This window comes from Oratosquilla oratoria, chromosome 2 (assembly GCF_046742065.1).
Source record: "Oratosquilla oratoria isolate Oo_2021 chromosome 2, ASM4674206v1, whole genome shotgun sequence".
In the NCBI taxonomy this organism is placed as follows: Eukaryota; Metazoa; Arthropoda; class Malacostraca; order Stomatopoda; family Squillidae; genus Oratosquilla; species Oratosquilla oratoria.
In genome coordinates, this window is record NC_134778.1 from 93318923 (window position 1) to 93338922 (window position 20000).

A 20000-nucleotide genomic window follows, 5' to 3' on the forward strand; every position below is an offset into this window, starting at 1 on the left:
ACTGTATATACATATACGCACACATATATACATACATACGCATATGTATACAGATATGTATATGTATGTATGTATATATATATATATATATGTATATATATATATATATATATATATATATATATATATATATAATCGTACAAAGGATCTGGCACGATGCCAAACAGTTGCAGGTGAATGCGACGACTTTAGCATTACCCAGAGCCTACAGCACTGTAATAATTCCTTGGTTTGTTTCTGTACCTCTTGATATTCCACATTCACTTCTTTCGATGACCCTTTTTTCACCATTATGATAAATTTCTTCCTGTTCCTGCTGTACTCTATTCAACCTTTTTTCATGTCTTATACAAGAGTACTCTTATCATATTTGGACTGGTCCTTTCATAGCTCTCCTGGGTTCTAAGGAAGTAATCTTCTTTTGAGCCACCAGAGTAATCAATCTCACGGAATTCCTTGCCTTGGATGAAGGACAAAATTGGCCCCAATCCCACACATTTTTTATTATTAAATTGATGGACAATCACTTGTTCTAGGTATCCCCTTTGTTATTCAATGCAAGGCCTAGGAAATGTAATAGGACATGACGTCATGAATCGCGCCAGTCAAAGGATGTGATGAGGCCTGTCGCACTCCGGCAACCCACGGAAGAACAGAACTCTTACCTTAAATGACCAAAAAGGCTGAGAGGAAGACGGCAAATCGACGCTAGTCAAGATGATGGAGTTTCAGTCACATCATCAATAAGCGTTTATTTCATATAAATGTACAAATTCACAGTAAACAGACTCATGGAAACTGAAGATGCAGAACACTGCGAAAAGTTATGGACTATTTTCAGTTTTCAGTTTATTTGTTTGTTCTATGTTATGTCTCTTCTGCTTATTAAAGCTTCCAGTCAATCTTGTAAATTTAACTTTTCTGCTCTCGTTCCAACTAAAATCTGCCTTTCAAAAGCTAGAAAGCTTTTGAAAGAAACTAATTCCATTTTTTTTTTCTACTTTTATTTTTAGCAGAATGTCCTTGCTAGAGAATCTCCTGACAATTCAGTAATTTCATGCCTCACAGTTCTCGATGTCTCCAACTGTGAGGGCGAACGAGGAACTAGGTTCTCTCGGCCCTTAAACGAGAGTCACCAGTTCGGGTGCTCCTATATTTCTGGGGATCGAATCAAAACACGGAGAAATTCAAGGGATTTAAAGGAGTTTAGAATACATCAAAGTCAACCATCAAAAGGTGCACAACGGGTCTTGATGACTGGAACACTTGATATGAGAGGTACACAGCAATTGGAACCTCCATGTTACGATGGAGTAGCAATGCTCGTGATGTGTAGGGAAGAACCGTTCCGGCCCCTTCAGGATACGATTTCCCTTCGGAGAACAGCAGTAATGAGAAGACTTGACGACGGGTGGACTGGGACTGGGGTAGACAAGACGTGATTGGCGTGGCAGTGGGAAAATTTCGCAGGTGGCCTTGAAATACAGTTCTGTCTTGCCAAAAACTGCTGACGTGGACGCTTTGCGCAGGCGTAGTCCTTCCGGGCTTCTAAGCTCGAAGCTGACTCGCTGGTTGGATTACAGCGTACACAAGCCGTTTCGCCGAGGTGGGGAGCGGAACGACCATCAATGCAGCCACGACGAATTGCGTTGATACCGGAGGAACGGGAATGGGTCCTTACACAAACTATAATGTGAATATATTATATCTCATTAAAGTTTAACTTGTTTATTCATTGAATTGTTCTACCTTGTTAAGAGCCTCATGTGACAGATTGTCAGTATGTTTATAATAGTTTTCGGCGACATATATATAATATATTTTTTCTATCAAAAATGTGCGACTGTTTACCTAAAGCACCTAGTTGTATTTCCCTAATTGTAGTATACAGGAAAGATAAACAGTCGCGGGGTGCAGTCTCATTCTTTAATCATCCTACCTTTTGTGTGTGTATGTGTGTGTGTGTGTAAGTGTGTGTTCGTGTGTGTGTGTATTCATGTGTGTATATGTGTGTACATATGTGTATGTACATGCGTGTATGTGTACATGCATGTGTGTATATGCGGGCGTATACATGTGTATGCAGATGTGTGTACACATGTGTGTGTCTACATGTGTGTATACATGTGACAATACATATGTGTGTATACATGTGCGTGTATATACATTGCATGTGTATACATTGCGTGTGTATACTTTGTGTGTATACATTGTGTGTGTATGCATTGTGTGTGTATACATTGTGTGTATATACAATGTGTGTATACATTTTGTGCGTATACATTGTGTGGGTATACATTGCGTAGGTCTACATTATGTGTGCATACAATGTGTGCGTATACATGTCTGTATACATGTGTGAATATGCATATATGTATACATGTGTGTATATACAAGTGTGTGTATACACGTGTGTGTATGCATGTGTGTGTATATATGTGTGTGTATACATGTATGTATGAGTGTATACATGTGTGTGTATACGTGTGTTTGTGTATACTAGTGTGCGTATATATATGTGTGTGTGTGTGCTTGTGTATGTACGTGTATGCGTACGCATGGGGATGTGTGCGTGACTGCGTGCATAGGAGAGTGCGCACATTACATCAAATGACTTTTAATAAAGGCACACCCGAATTGTCCTTTGGAAGAGCTGGCTCTTCTCGAAACTTTTCTTTTTCTTTCTTTCTTTCTTCGTAAAACCACTCAACTTTTATCATCTTATCCTCTCTCATCATCACTCGTTTTCAACGACTCCCGTCCATTCAAAAAGGCACTTCATATCTTCTCCATCCCTTTCCACTTTTTCTTTACGCTCATTTCATCCTTCTCCTTGTCTCTCGGCCCGTGCTCGTCTCATCACCTTCCAGCAATCAGTCACCACCAGAAATTCATGTTTCCCTGTTCATTTGTGGAGTTGATTTCCGCCACACATCCTGTTATTTTTTTTTCCTCTTTTGTTTGCGCTATCACTCCTTTTTTTCTTCCTCCCAGTCCTTTTCATTTGCACTTCATTAATAAGCTTCGTATTAGTCTCTTGTTCTGTTGCTGGTTGATATTTTTTAGTTAGATTCTTATTGATGATTTTTTTTTTTCCAAGCGTTGGAAACGCAAGGGATTTCTTCATGTATAAGGTTTCACACTTATTACTGTTTTGTTCTTTAATTATACTGCGTTCTTTTTCTTAGTGTTTATTATCATTTCTGTTTTCATTTCTTTGAAGTTTTCATGGATTTATATATATTTTCTAGCCCCTTTATTATGATGAAGGCCTGAATAAAACTGGTTGCAGTCAACTAAGTTAAAATCTGGTTTCTATTTCATTATCCACTTTCAAAATCAACGAAGACCTTTTGTTAATCTTACTTATTACTACAAATAGTGTCTAATCGCTGCATTGTTATTAGAATATCTAGAAGTTATGTAAGACTGATAGTGATGTTTGGTGTTATTCACTTGCAAACAAACATACAACAAAACCCTCCAGCTGAGCAAATTGTGTGTGTGTGTGTGTGTGAGTATATGTGTATACATGGGTGTGGGTGTGTCTACATGAGTGTGTACATGTGTGTGTGTGTGTGTGGACATGTGCGTGTGTACATATGCGTGTGTGCATTTGCGTGTACATGTGTGTGTACACGTGTGTGTTTACATGTGTGTGTTCATGTGTGTACTTGTGTACACGTGTGTTTACATACGTGTGTTTACATGTATGTGTTTATATGTGGGAGTGTACATGTGTATTTGTACATGTGTGTGTGTATATGTGTCTGTATAAATGTGTCTTGTGTGTTTTTACATGTCTATGTACATGTGTGTGTACGTGTGTGCATGTTTACATGTGTGTGTGCACATTCTTTTTTATATTCGCTGTCGTCAGGCGATTTCACTCAGCTAAAGAAAAATCGTCAGCAGTGGAAATATGAAACTTACCCCATTTATACTATGATTTACCACAAAAAAATTTATTTGACCAAAGGGGCAGAGTAAACTAGGTCGCTCGCGTCTACAGGCGAGAAGCTAGATGGAAGGTGGTTCGAATTCCCCTATATAGGGTCATCGCGTGGCGGCAGAAGACTAGTTTCCAAGATTCAACGAAAGGCACCAATAATCATCTCGTTTAATTAAGGACTGAAATAATAATCGAAATTCCAACAGGTGATTTTAGTCATCTGTGATGAAAAATCCGTCCAGACCGAAATGCTTAATTCCAAGTCCTTTGATTTACTCTCATTCGTCCCCTCTGCGTCCACTTGCTCAGAAAGTCTCCCTTGATTGCGTCTCGCATTTTTTTTTTTCTTTTTTACTCCATCCTCCTCATCATTTCTTTTTGCCAATTCTTTAAATCACAAAACTTTTGGCCGGGCCAAGGCCGAATCTGCATAACTCGTTCGCCGATGAGCCAAAACTTTCGTCTCTCTCCTCTTGTTCTCTCGCCTGGGTTCCTCCCTCCTCCTCCTCCCTTCCTCTTCTGTCGTCTGTTCTTCGTCTTCTTTTGCCTCTTTCCTCTTGTTCTCTCCCCTGGGTTCCTCCCTCTTCCTCCTCCTTCTTTCCTCTTCTGCCTTCTCTTTTTCGACTTCTTTCGTCTCTTTCTTCTTGTTCGATCACCTGGGCTTCTCCCTCTTCTTCTTCCTCCTCCTTTCCTCTTCTGTCGTCTGCTCTTCGTCTTCTTTTGCCTCTTTCCTCTTGTTCTCTCCCCTGGGTTCCTCCCTCTTCCTCCTCCTTCTTTCCTCTTCTGCCTTCTCTTTTTCGACTTCTTTCGTCTCTTTCTTCTTGTTCGATCACCTGGGCTTCTCCCTCTTCCTCTTCCTCCTCCTTTCCTCTTCTGTCATCTGTTCTTCGTCTTCTTTTGCCTCTTTCCTCTTGTTATCTCCCCTGGGTTTCTCCCTGTTCTTCCTCCTTCTTTCCTCTTCTGTCTTTTCTTTTTCGACTTCTTTCGTCTCTCTCTTCTTGTTCGATCACCTGGGCTTCTCCCTCTTCCTCTTCCTCCTCCTTTCCTCTTTTGTCTTCTCTGCTTCGTCTTCTTTTGTCTCCCTCCTCTTGTTCTCTCGCCTAGGTTTCTTCCTCTTCCTACTTCTGCGTACCTCTTCTGTCTTCTCTTCTTCGTTTTCTTTCGTCTCTTCCCTCTTATTCGCTCACCTGGGTTCCTACCTCTTCCTCCTTTCCTCTTATGTCTTCTCCTCTTCGTCTTCTTTCGTCTCCCTCCTCTTGTTATCTGGCCTGACTCCTTCCTCTTCCTTCTGCTACTTTCCTCTTCTGTCTTCTCTTTCCTCTCTTTTTCTTTGCCCTCCTTCTCTGTCCTCATTCGTATATTCATCTTTTTCTTTTATTCTATCTATATTGTTTTCTCTTTCCTCTTAGGCCTCTTCCTACCCTTGTCCTACTCCCTCCCACTTCCTTCTTCCAACTCCCTAATTTTATCTTTAGTCCTTCTTTATTTCTCGTTCTCTTGTTTCCTCTTCCTTTGCTTTCCTATAACTCAATTTATTACGTATGTATTCTACTTCTCTCATATTTTATCGCTTTAGCGTCCTTTCTTCTCTCATCATTCTTTTTCACACATATTTCATACTTCTTCCTTTTTTCTTACCCTCATCCATCGTCATGCTGTTTAAACCTCTCATTTCTCTCATCAGATTTCTTTTATAATTTACATTCTTACAATTTTTCTTCCTCTTTCTCTTTATTCTTTCTGCTCTTCTTCCACACAAATTCCCCCTTTCCCCATTTTTCCTTCCCCAATTCCGTTTTTTCCCTTGCCCCATCCCCAAATTTCCCTTCCCTCATTCCCAATTACCTCTTCGTTCATTCCTAATTTCCCCTTCCCCCATTTCATCCTCATATCCCTTCTCCTATTTCTGTTTTCATTTCCCATTGACTTTCTTCTAATCTTCTACCATTCCCCACCGACATTCCTCTTTTTTCTTCATTCCACGCTTAGCTCTCGTCGAGTACGGACCTACAACTGGAGGTGTGAAACTGTCGCTACAACACAGAGTTCAGTGGTTACTAACGAGCTGTCTCTGGTAACCAAACGAGCAGTTACGACGATCGCTGGGCATAGCGGCCCACGCCTTTCACCATGGCTGGAGCGAGTGGTGGTCAGGAACTTGGAAACAATTTAGAGGAAGAAAGAACTGCAATAGCATTATTGAAACGTGACTTGCATCTAACTGATAGCGAGTCGGATATGGAAGTGCAATGGTCAACACCTGTAGATGCAGCGGATAAGAAATGGCAGGAGGTAGTCAACAGGAGAAACAAAGGCGACAACTAGCGCGACAAAACAGCGGAAGTGATAGTGAAAATGCCCGGCACAAAAAGCTGAATATTGATATATGTGCTAGGAAAGAAACCTTAGTGCAAGAAAAGGATCAGCAATTCATTGTGACAGGAGCGGAACAGACGAGCAAAGTAAGTACAGAGAGGAAGAAATTATACTTCCCAGGTGATACGCAGCTGACGTTTCACGAACAATTGTTATGGGCCGCTACACTAGGGAGTGCAAACAATTCAAACCACTTCTCAAAGAAGGACGTGTCAGAACGTACTTGACTGTGGAAGGAGATGAGGCAGTGCAGATACTAACCACCGTAGAATTTAATAATGGCATTATGAAAGTACCTGACACCTATCGAGAAACTCACCAAAGTAATAGTATTCATGTACCCTTATATACTAGAACCTAACTTCCTACTGGACGATGAACGCTTTATTTGGGCTTAATGTCGTCAGGTAAGAGGTGAAAAAAAGAATCAAGTGATTGCTCTTATGAAGGGAGATGTACCGAAAAGATATTTATATCTGGTATTGGATATAGAATGGAAGCAAAATTTATAGATCAGCCAGTGTTATGTTACAAGTGTTCAAAGTGGGGAGATATGGCATGGAAATGTCAGAGAGACTTTCGGTGTCGATACTGTGGGGGCAAACATAATTACCGGGAATGTGGAATGTGGTAGTAAAATAGAAAATATGTAATGTGTTACTCCGCGGTGCAGCAAATGCTCTGGCGAACATAATGCCGGCTCCGTGCTTTGCGAATAGAGGCCACAGCTGCGCAGAGTGCAACTCCGATGTATAGGGGATGAACAACCTAGTAAACGAAAAGAGCTGCGGCCAGTTGAAGAACCACCACCATCACTGCCCGAAAATGCATGGAAAAAAGTATGGAACAAATTGGAAAATTGCCAACGAATAGAAACGGAACAACATCGGGTATAATTTCGATGACACCTGAAAGTGCTAAGGTACCAGGAGAACTGCGGGATATTGTCGATGTAAAACGACAACTACAACAAGAAATTCGCACACTGCGGAAGATAGTAGAGGAAAATAAAAATATCATGACTGAACGACATGAAAAACGCAGCGAAGGTACAAAACAAACTAGAAAAGTGAAAAATACTGTAGATGGAAAGAATACCACGGCATTTTCGTTTTGGGGCCATGGAAAATCTGATGTGAGATATGAAATAATACTCAAGTGGGCCAGTATTCCTGAAACATTGCATGACAAAATATTGAAACAGATCAAATGTAAAATTGATGCTTGTATAAATGAAAACACAAAGGTAGATGGGGGTAATAAATAATGGATGCTAAAAGTTCAGATATCCTAAATTGGAATTACAAAGGATTACAAAGGCGGAGCATGCCGACAGGAGACCTTTTGATCCATATCTAGGTCGGATGCAAAAAAAAAAAAAATAAATAAATAAAAATAAAAAAAATAAATAAATAAATAAATAAATAAATAAGAACTATAATAATGTAAATAACAAATGCAATACATAAATAAATGCATAGGTATAGTTGAATAACAAACAAACAGGTAAATAGTAAATGATAATAAATTGACATATAACTATGTGAATGTGAATGGTCTACGCTCTAGAACCACTGATATACATGCTTATCTGATGTTACACAATATTATCAGAGCTACTACCTAGCAGCTGATAGACACAATAATATTAGAGGTCTATTAACATACATAAAAAAGGCATACCATTTGAATTGATATCCTATGATATAAGAAATGGAATAGCTCTAATTGTTAAGATCTATACTGAAGGAAGTACAATACACATTGTCAACATATATGTGTATCCACAAAAAATTTACAGTGATGATATGCCAGAGTGCTTATTCAATAATGCATGTTTACTAGTTGGTGATATAAATGCTAGACATGAATGACTCGGTACGATGGGTGCCAACAACGTTAATGGTCGAAGATGGTTACACTTTTTAGAGGAACTGGATGATATCAATATACTGGGTAATAATGAACCTACTCACTTACATGGAGGGAGGTTAGACTATGCTGTGTTTTTCAATATGTTTGGTTTCTCAGCAAATGCTAATGTAGTTAGTAACCTTGTAAGTGATCATTTTGCTTTGACAGTTAATATTCATATTGACAAAATACAGAGGAATGGACAGAGACAAAGGTACAAATTACCAGAAAGCAAAAATAACGAACTAATGGCAACTATACAAAAATGTATGCTGGGTATAAAATTCAAAATATAGATTACTTTTTTCGGGATCTGTTGCAGGCCGTCTATCCTGTACTAACAAGATGTAATTTTAAAGGGGTAAGCAGAAGAAATCATAATTATGCTAATGATAAGATTGTTCAAGGATGGAACAAACTAGTTTAAAAGCACATAAAGATTGGAGTGCAAATGAAGACAATGAGAGCATTAAAGCAGCACTGGTAGAAACTGCAAAAATGTGTACAGAAAACAAACAAGAAGTGAGAAATAAATATTGGATGGATTTTTTATGAAAAATAGGCAAAAAAATAAAAAATCTAGGGGATATATGGAAAGAGGTAAATAGAGTTAGAGGAATTCATTGTAAGAAAATTACCTTCCCCGATGCTAAAGAGAAAGCTAATAAACTCATCATTAAAGGGTCTAAATCTACTAGTCTACATGAACTCTCACCAGATGTGCAGACCTCGTTAAAGGAAAGGAGCAGCTTTAGAAAAGATATTGTACAGTGTCAGATTACACTACCCGCTGATACGTGATAACACAGGAAGAATTACTTAATGCTCTAAATTATGGAAAATCAAAAGCATCAGGAAATGATGGAATAACCTATGATATCGTTAATTGCTTGGCTAGAATCAAGAATGAACTGCTATTAGATCTGATCAATATGTCATATGAAACGGGTTATATACCACAGGAATGGAAAAATGCTATAATTGTACCGGTTCCAAAGAACAATGACGACTTTCGTCCAACATCTATGACATCCTGCTTCAGTAAAACTATTGCAAGGGTAATACTAAACAGATTGTTATACAAGATTGAAGGGTTACTATCGTCAAAATTTTATGTTTTCATACAAGGAAAAAGCACTGTTGACTGTGTAATGAACTGCTTAAATAATCCTGAGGTTACCTGCGGAGCATTCATAGATATAAAAGGAGCATTTGACCGGGCAAAGAAAGAGGTAATATTAGAAGAACTTGTAAACTTGGGAGTCACTAGGAAACGACTTAAATGGATACAAAATTATATGAGTGATAGAAAGGCAAGGGTGTGGCTACAAGGGTCATATTCTATAGAAAAAGAACTTGAGTTGGGAACTCCACAAGGTGGTGTTTTGAGTCCTACTCTATTTAATGTATTAATGAACGTCATAGCAAAACATGAGTTTCCCAGCGGCACTCAGGTTATCATATATGCAGATGACATCCTAATGCAATGAAAAAATATGAAGATACTGCAAGAAGCCCTCAATGACCTTGGCGCACTTTGTTGTAATGAGAAAATCAAAATTCAAATTCGAAATAAGAAGCAGTTTGACTTAGTTTTGAACCAGACTAACTTGGAAAAAATTGATGTATAGAAATACTTAGGAATGTATACAGGATATACATCACACAGCAAAGTGCGTAAAATAAACAGCTTAAGAAATTACTGCAAAGGACGCTTAAGACCTTTAAAGGCTCTGGCATGGAAGGGTAACGGAACAGGAATCCCTGTCCTAAGAGCGGTATACATTAGCACAATTCGTTCATTGATTGACTATGCGACACCAGTTCTACTAATGTACAATAAAAAACAAATACATAAGCTTGAAGTCATTCAAAACGAAGCAATGTGGATTATATTGGGTTGCCAAAGAAACGTTAGAATTGATATTATGAGAATGGAGCTGAATCTACCCAGTATTGAGTACAGAATCAAAGAACTGACTATAGCTGCCGCCCTTATGCATGTTCGGAGACAGCCTAACTCTGCACTAACTATTGAATTGCAACACTTTAGTGTAGGAAAAATAAATGTATCTAAATTTGCAAAAATACTATATTTAGTAATGTTGGAATACGGGGTTCTATCATACTGCGAACATCCACAAGCAAATAAAAGGTTTAAACCCTGGCAGGAAAGCTGCATCACAGTAGATATTGTACAACTTGGAAGAAAGAAAGATGATTGGCATCCGGAATATCTAAAGCATATTTTTTTTAAAGAAGATTGATGAACTCTCTAAAAAGAATTCTGTACACATATACTGCGAGCAGGATGTGGAGTATTTATCAGAGACTACTCTTGTAATGGCAGCTATATTGATGAAACAATTAGCAGAAGACTAGGTGACAGTATATCATCCAGATAGGCTGAGTTATATACCATCCATGAAGGATTAGAATTTATAAAAAACGATGGTTAAAGACATATATGTACTTGTAGATAGTAAAAGCTCTTTGGAAACTCTTCGAAGTAAACAAAATGATAACCATGTAATAAACACATGTAAACAGATGTTTACGATAAATACACTATGGGAATAAAGGATCGATTGTTATACGATTTATATGGATTACCCTCACATGTGGGATCCATGAATAAATGGACGATGTGATACCGCACATGTCAACGAAATCGCAACCACATATAGAACATAGCTGACCGAATTGGCTGAGCTTATACGAAACGAAACAACCACATAATAGACATAGAAAGTATTATCAGCACATAAAAATGATAAATAGAGTTGAGATGAGAAAGATGGGTAGAGAGCAATGGGTACAAATAAAATGAATGAAAAGCTCTGCAGCATTACAAAATAGTATTTACAAAATAGTAAAGTAACCAATGGGAAAAAATCATCATATGTATAATACAGTCATAATGAGGATGAGTTCTTTTCGTCCACTGGGGTAAATATTCTTCTCCCATTACTAGATCTCCACAGATAACTCCTTCTTCCCTTCCCTGTCTCCCCGAAGGAATAGGGAGAGCCGTCAGATATGTCCAGGAGAGAAATGCGAGCTACACATTAGAACCATTATATTTTAGAATGTAGCTTAATACGACCTTATAGAAACAACTCCTCTAACATCTTGTTGAAGAACAGGTATTTTTGATATTGAATAATAATATAGTAAAGAAGATTCTAAAACAATATAAAAAAATTGCACCACTATTGTAATGCTTCTTTGACAACAACAACACACCGTATAAAAACATAAACTTCCCTCCCTATTCCCTGTGGTTGAGGGTGAAGAACAGTATACTGTCTACATCCTTTTGATGTAAATTATCAATAATTTTTTCAATTCAATTCAGTTCTTTCCCCTTTCCCCTTTCGACATTCTTCTCTCATTCTTCTCCCATTCTCATCTCCACATCCCCCTCCTCCCGTCCCCTTCTTCCTCTTCCTTTTTCTCTCCTCCCACTCTTCCTCCCCTTCCTCTGCCTCCCCTCCCCCTTCCTCCCCTTCCCCTTCCTCCCCTTCCCCTTCCTCCCCTTCCTCCCTTTCCTCTTCCTCCCCTTCCTTTCTTTTTCCCTCCTCCTCTTTCCCTTTTTCCCCTTTCCCTTCCTCCCATCTCCCTCACCTTAATTCTCTCCTACTATTTTCTTCTTCCCATTCCCCTCCTTCCCCTTCCCTCCTCTCGTTCCCCTTCCTCCCATTCCCTTCCCTTCCTATTCCCTTCCCTCCTATTCCCTTCCCTCCCAAGCTCCCGATCTGTTAATTCCCCATTACCTGACTAATCCCGTTTCCCTTAATCTCTTCTTCCGTTCATCTACTCATCTATGCCCACTCCCTCAACCTCCCCTTTATTCCTCCATCCCTACTCCCTTCATTCACATTCCCCAATCCCCTTTTCCCCATCCCTTCCCTCATCCCATTTTACCATCTCTCCAGTTTTCACTTCTCCAGTTTTCCTTCGTTCTCCTCTTTTTGTACGTTCCTCATCCCTTTTCGCTCTCTTTTTTTCTCTCCTATCTCCCTTTCTTTCATCCTCTTTTCCAATCTTTCCCGGTTTTTCTCCCTCTACTTTTCCCATTCCCGTTCCTCTTCCCCTGTTCCTTTTTCCTCTTCTCTATTCGTCCCCTTCCTCACTTCCTTTTCCCTCAACCCATTTCCTTCTCCCTTTTTTCCTCTTTTCCTCTCTTTTCTTTATCTCTCTTTTCCTCTTTTTCCACCAATCCTCGTTCTGTTAATCCTTTTTCTCTCCTCCATATTCTCCTCTTTCCTCTTCCCTTGCTTTATTTTCTGTTCATTTCCCTCTCTTACTTTTCCTTAATCTCAGAGGTTTTCTTCTCTCCTTTTTCTTATTTTCCTATCATCTTTCCTTATTTTTTACCCCTTTTATCTCAACTCATTTCCATCTTGCTCCCTCCTCTTAACCCCTTTCTTCCATTTTCCCTTTTATCTCATCACCTTTCCCTAATCCCTTTCCCTTAATCTCTTTTCCTTCATCCCTTTTCCCACAGCCCTTTCCCTCATCCCTTTTTCCTCCTCCCTTTTCCCTCCTCCCTTTCCCCCATCCCTTTTCCCCCATCCCTTTTCCCTCATCCCTTTTATCTTATCCCTTTTCCCTCATCCCTTTCCCCCATCCCTTTTCCCTCATCCCTTTTACCTTATCCCTGTGTGTGTGTGTTGGGGGGGGTTTATCCCTTTTGCCTCATCCCTTTCCTATTCCCTTTTCCCTCTCCCCTTTTCCCCTCATCCCCCTTTTCCCTCATCCCTTTTCTCTCATCCCTTTTCCCTCATCCCTTTTCCCTTATTCCCTTTCCCTCATCCTCTTTCTCTCATCCCTTTCCCCTGATCCCTTTCCCCCTATCCCCTTTCCCTCATCCTCTTTCCCTCATCCCCCTTCCCTCATCCCTTTTCCCTCAACCCATTTCCTTCATCCCCTTTATCTCATCCCCTTTCCATCATCCCTTTTCCCTTATCCCCTTTACTAAATCCTCATTTTCTTTCCCCTTTACTAATCCCTTTTTCCTAATCCCTTTTTCCCTCCCAACCCTTTACTTTTCCTTATTCCCTTCATCCTCATCCCTCTTATCCCTTTTTTTTTTTTTTAATTTCAACCCTCCCCCACCCATCACCTTTACCTCATCCCCTTTCCTTCATCCTCGTTCCCTCATCCCTTTTCTCTCAACCAAGTTCTCCCATCCCCTTTACCTCATCCCTTTACATCATCCCTTTTCCTTTATCGTCTTTACTATTCCCTTTTCCCTAATCCACTTCCCTTCATCCCTTTTCCCTCATTCCCTTTCCCTCATCCTCTTTCCCTCATCATTTTTCCCTCATCCCTTTTCCCTCATCCCTTTTCCCTCATCCCCTTTCCCTCATCCCTTTTCCCTCATCCCTTTTCTCTCATCCCTTTTCCCTTATTCCCTTTCCCTCATCCCTTTTCTCTCATCCTTTTCCCCTTATCCCTTTCCCCTTATTCCCTTTCCCTCATCCCCTTTCTCTCATCCCTTTTCCCTCATCCCTTTTCTCTAATCCTTCTTCCCTCATCCCTTTTCCCTTATTCCCTTTCCCTGTCCCTATTCCGAGGCTATCTCCGTAGTTGCTCTCCCTTCCCCTGAATCCATTTTTTTCCCTCAAGACTCTTTCCTCATCCCCTTTCCATTATCCCTTTTCCTCTCTCTTTCCCATTCTCATTTAATCTCGTTGAGACACTTGTGCACCCTTTTCCCGTTAGAACCCAGAGTAGCACGGGCGTCAATCGTCTTTACCTCAAAACTACATCTCGTCATCAAAAAAATAAAAAAATAAAAAAAAGAAAAAATCCCCTTGTTCCAATCATTCCATTTCCCCATTTTTCGCCCTGGTACGTGGCCCTCATTTCCCCTCATACTACCTTTTTCCCCATACCTGGGCTTCCTCAGCGTCCGCTTGTTTCGATTTCATCTTTCGCCATAGTATCCCCTCATTCCTTGTCCTATTCGTAGTCCCTCATCTTCAGTTTCCCTTTATCCATTTTCTCTCCTTTCCCATCGAGTGCCCATCCCATATTCCTCATCCCATTTCACTCATCCCATTTTCCTCATCCCCTTTCCCTCATCCCTTTTCTCTTACCCCATTTCCCTCATCCCATTTCCCTCATCCCATTCCCTCATCCCCTTTCTGTCATCCCATTTCCCTCATCCCTTTTTCCTCATCCCCTTTCCCTCATCCCCTTTTCTTCATCACTTTTCCCTCATTCCCTTTCACTCATCTCTTTTCCCTCGTCCCCTTTCCTCACTAGCGCACTCATGCCCTTTTCCTCATCCTTAGATTTTCGCGAGCCGTGGGCCCCCCCTTTTTTCCATACCTCTTCCGTAGCGAGCGCCCATATATTCTTCATCCCTTTCCCATCATCCCTTTTCCCTCATGCCCTTTCCATTATCCCTTTTCCATAATCCCCTTTCCCTCGTCCCTTTTACATCATCCCCTTTCCGTTTTCCCATTTCCCTGATTCCCTGATTCTATTTCATTTTGGCCCTACCGTCATCCCAGTCTGCAGCATTAGAGTGCATATTTCGGGCTCCCTCTGCCGAGGCCGCGACGCGTCGCATCCCCTTTATCGGGGTTCTCATCTCCGCATCCTTATCGCTCCGTCGCCCCTTTGGGTCTTAACCCACGGCGCCGTTTCCATACCCCGTGGAGGTCCTGGGGGGGGGAGCACTCCCCACGGTTCTTCCCCTCATGGGGGCCCCCCTTTACCCCTTTCGATTACCCCCTCATCCCCATTTTCTATCACCCTCATGCCCTCCCCTCATTGGATTTCTTCCCTAACCCCCTTTCTTCTCATCCCCTTCTTCGCGAGGCTAGTTGCCCTTTTCCTTCACACATTTTCTCCCCTCAGATCCCATTTCCTTTTCTTCAGAGCTCACCTCCCAAATTTCTATTCTCCACGTCACGCCCGTACAACACTAAGATCGTCCCAATCTCACACTTACCCCGACCCCCCTCACGACCCCCATGTCTCCCCACATCCCCGTCTCACATACAGCTCCTCCCCCCCCCCCCATTTGGTATGCGGCAGGCTTTACGCTCAATGCCCTCTCTCTCCCCCCTCACCCCCTTCTTTCCACCCCGGCTGGCGCGCCATTCACTTCTTCCTGTTCACCCCCTCTCATCCCTCCCTCTCACCCCCTTCTTCATCTCACACCCCTTTCTCCATTCATCACATTTTCTCCCCTCATCCCCCCTTTTCTTCGATCACGCCCCTTCTCTCCCCTCAGCCCCCCTTTCTCCCCTCATCCCCCTTGCTCCCCTTACCCCCTTTCTCCATTCATCCCCTTTTCTCCCCTCATCCCCCTTTTCTTTGATCACGCCCCTTCTCTCCCCTCAGCCCCCCATTCTCCCCTCATCACCCTTTCTATCCTCACGCCACCTTTTTTTCCCTCTCCCCCCTTTCTCCCCTCATCCGCCCTTTCTCCATTCATCCCCTTTTCTACCCTCATCCCCCCTTTTCTTCGACCACGCCCCTTCTCTCCCCTCATCCCCCCTTTTCTTTGATCACGCCCCTTCTCTCCCCTCAGCCCTCCTTTCTCCCCTCATCCCCCTTCCTATCCTACCACAACCTTTCTTCCCTCATCCCCCTTTTCCCTCATCCCTCTTTTCCACCACCTGCCTTTCCCCTCATCCCCCTTTTCCCTTTTTTCTTTCCCCTATTTTCTCTTTTTCACCTTTCTCTTCCCCCTTTTTCTCTTTTCCCCCTTTTCTCTTTCCCTTTTTTCTTTCCCATTTTTCTCTTTCTCCCCTTTTTTCTTTCTCTTTCCCCTTTTTCTCTTTTCCCTTTTCCCTTTTTCTCTTTTCCCTTTTCCCTTTTTCTCTTTTCCCTTTTCCCTTTTTCTCTTTTCCTCTTTTTCCCCTTTTCTCTTTCCTCCTTTTCTTTTCCCCTTTTTCTCCTTTCCTCTTTTTCCTTTTTCCCTTTTGTCTTTCACATTTTCTCTTCCCCTTCTCTTTTTCCCCTTTTTTCTCTTTCTCCTTTTTCTCCATTTCTCTTTCTCCTTTTTCTCTTTTCCCTTTTACTTTTACCTCCTTTTCTCTTTTCCCCTTTTTTCTTTTCCCTTTGTCTCTTTTCCATTGTTCCTTTTCCATTTTTTCTTTCTTTTTTCTCTTTTCCTTTTTCTCATTTCGTTTTTCTCTTTCTCCTTTTTCTCTTTTTTCCTTTTCTCTTTTTCCTCTTCCTCTTTTTATTGATCTTTTATTACCTTATTTTTTCCTTTTCTCATTTTTTTCTTTTCCTTTTACTCTTTTCCTTTTTCCTCTTTTCCCATTTTCTCTTTCTCCCTTTTCTCTTTACCATTTTTCCTTTCCCCTTTGGCACTTCCCTTTTACCTCTTCCATTTTCCTTCTTTCCTCATTTCCCCTTCCCTATATCCTTTTCTCTTTCTCCCTCTTCTCTTTGCCCCCTCTTCCCTTCTCCCTCTTGTTTTTTCCTCGTCTGTTCTTCCCTTTGTCCCTTTTTCTTACACTATTCCTTTCATACACTTCCAACTTCCTCCACTGTTTGCTCTGCCTCCATTTTTCTCAACCACTGCCCGGCTTCCTTCGCCCACTCTCCAACACTCCCAACCGCACTTAGCATCCCTCAACCCCTCCCTTTCACCCTTCCTTCTGTGCCCTCCTTTCATTGTTACCCAAGCTTTGTTACATAACTTTACCTCCATTTATAAGGAGTGACCATTCCTGTGTCCACTGTTATTGATCCCTTTCAGGAATTCTCCCCTCCACTCACTCACTAACTCACTCACTCAGTCGTTCACTTATTTTACACTCTTTCATTCATTCTTTCGTTCACACTTTCGTCCACACTTTTGTCCACATTATTCGTCCACACTTTCATCCACTCTTTCATATACGTTTTCTTCTACTCGGACGACAACCATGACGACGATGAAGACAACACCTCCATTTCCTCCTTTCCACCAATGTGTTTCCTCCTCTTCCTCCCCATCCTTTTTCTCCTCCCCACCCCTCACTCATCACTCTGTTCTTCACTTCACCCTCTTACCCACCTTTCCTCAGCTTCTCGCCCATCCCTTCTCACTCCTCCCCTCCCCTCCCACTCTTTCTCCTCACCCTTTCAACATTCTTGTTTTCTCACTGTCCTTCCTCGTTTGTGCTTTTCCTTTCATCCTTCCTCCCAACCGCCCGACCTCAAACTACTCCTTTGTGACATTCTACGTGACCTCCGGTGACTCCGGGTCACCACACGACCTAGTTCGCTTTGCTCTAGATCTTGTATTCTATTTTACTCCTTTGTCTAGTTTCTCACTCACTCTCACCCGCAAGTGGAGCCTCCTTCCGTCCCACTTCGACAGCTATCAATTTGCCATCAATTTGTATGTATTTTTTAGTGACTCCCTTGAGTAATTGACCCCTGAAGGTGACGAAGTCAATATGTTATTTTTGCTGCTCCTCATTGCCCAGTAATTTTATCCCCCCGATGCTTGCTCTTATTTACGTTTCGGTTCTTTCTCCTTTTTTTTTCTTTGCTCACCCCCCTTTCCCTCACTCTCCCCATCCTCACCTCTTGCTCACGCCCCATCCTCATGCTTCCTCACGCACAGCACTCTCACTCTCGCTCTCACTCTCAGTCATTCGTCCCTTCCCTTACTCGCTCGCACCCTACCCTCTTCTCCCTTTCCCCTCGCTCGGCCCGTTCTCCATCTCAGTTTCTCTCTCCGTCTCCGTCACCTCTCTCCCTCTCTCTATTCCTGTCTCTCTATGTCTCTACTTTTCCCTCTTGTGTTTCTCCACTCTGTCTCCCTCTCTTCCATCTCTTATTTCTCGTTCCCTCCTCTCTTTCTCTCCTTCATCCCCTGAGTCTCTTTCTCTCCCTATGTTTCTTCTCTTCTCGCTCTCCTTTTCACCCTCCCCCTCTCTGTCTCGTTCCACTTACTTCCCCTTTCTTTCCCTTCTTTCCCTCTTTTTTTTTTACCCAACGCTTCCTTCCTATCCTTCCCCTCCCTTTCCATTCTTCCTCTTCCCTTTTCTCTGTCTCTTGTTCTGCCTTTTCCTCTTCCCCTCTCTCCTTCTTCTTTTCTTTTATTTTATGGCAATATATTCTATTTTTTCCTTCTTTTTGTCTTCCTTAATCTTCCCAATTTCGTATCCGGTCTTGGTTTCTTTACTTCTCCTGTGTTGAAGTTAATGATTTTCGTATCTTTCATCCTTTACGTTGCCCAAGTACTCATCTCATTCATTGGTTGCCCTCGACGATTAATCATTAAAGAACCTTTCCATCTGTTATATCTTCGTTCTCAATGGCCCACTCTTCATTTTCTTCATGTGCATCATCATGTGTGTGTGATTTTTATATACTTTTCCTCGCAAGTCCTTTCCCTCCTCTTTTTTTCTCTTCTTCCCATTTCGTGTCTACACCACCATTCTCTGGATATCCCTCTCTTTCTCCTATACCTCCACCAGTTATTTTTTCTTCCTTCTCTCTCTCCTCATCTTTCTTTTCCTATCATTCATTCTCTATTATTTCTTCTCACTTCCTATTTTCCTCCCTTTATTCTACATTTTTTTTCAAACTCTCTTTGTTCAAATTCTATTTATTTCCTTTTACTCATGTTTCCTTCTCTCTCATTCCTCTTTTTCTAATTTCTTCTTACTCCTTTCTTTTAACCTTTTTTCTCTCTAATTCCGTTTCTTTCGCCTGTTTCATTTCTTCCTATTCCTTTTTCTTTTTATCATACTTTTTCCTCGTCCTGTCACTCTTCTTTCTTCTCCTTCCTCTCTCCTTTTCCCTCACCTTCTCCTCCTCCTCCTCCACTTCCTCTTTTTCGTAATCCCCCTCCTTTGCTTTGCACTATGAATGTACCCATTTTTGTTGCCATTGCTCAACCTTGGTTTTTATCACCATCATTGTTGTCTCAATCATCGTCATTATTTTCATTTTCGCTTTTCATCGCCATTGTTGTTGACTTTGGCACAACCATCAGTTTATCTCTGAAACAAGTTTTTTCTCATTCCCATTATTTTTGTCCTTTTCGTATCTATTCGCCTCCTTCATGTCGATAATTTTTTTTCCCTTTCTCTGATCTTCGTCATTATCGTATTTACTTTTATTTTTCTTTACTTAATTTTTTTCACATAATCTATTTGAGTAATTGCTGTTTCCATCACTCTCTTCTCTTATACTCCATCGTCTTTCTTTTGCTTTGATAGTGCTCTCTGATCCAGTTGTTTCATTGCAAATATTTTTTTTTCTATTCTTCCTTCTTCATTATCCGATTTTTATCATATTTTGCGAACTTAACATGTTCTTTTGTCACTTTTGCCCCCGTCGTCACCTTCTTCGTCACCTTGTTCACCTCCAATGTCATCATCATATGCGTCATTCTCATCATCATCTTTTATGTCACCTTCGTCTGTCTCCTTTCCATCTTCTCTTTAATCACTTTTTCCTTCGCATTCGTCTTCTTTCCTTTATTCTCTGTGCCTCCTATCTCATTTTGTGCAACGACCATCTTATATCATCTTCTCCTGTTATCCATCTCCTCCATATTGCATCTTTGACCAGTTTCACTGACCCTAGCTTCCCCGATCTCTTTCCTTACACTGTTTTTTACTCTTTCGTGAGCACCGTTCTCTCTCTCTCTCTCTCTCTCTCTCTCTCTCTCTCTCTCTCTCTCTCTCTCTCTCTCTCTCTCTCTCTCTCTCTCTCTCTCTCTCTCTCTCTCTCTCTCTCTCACTCTCTCTCTGTCTATCTCTCTCTCTTTCTCTCT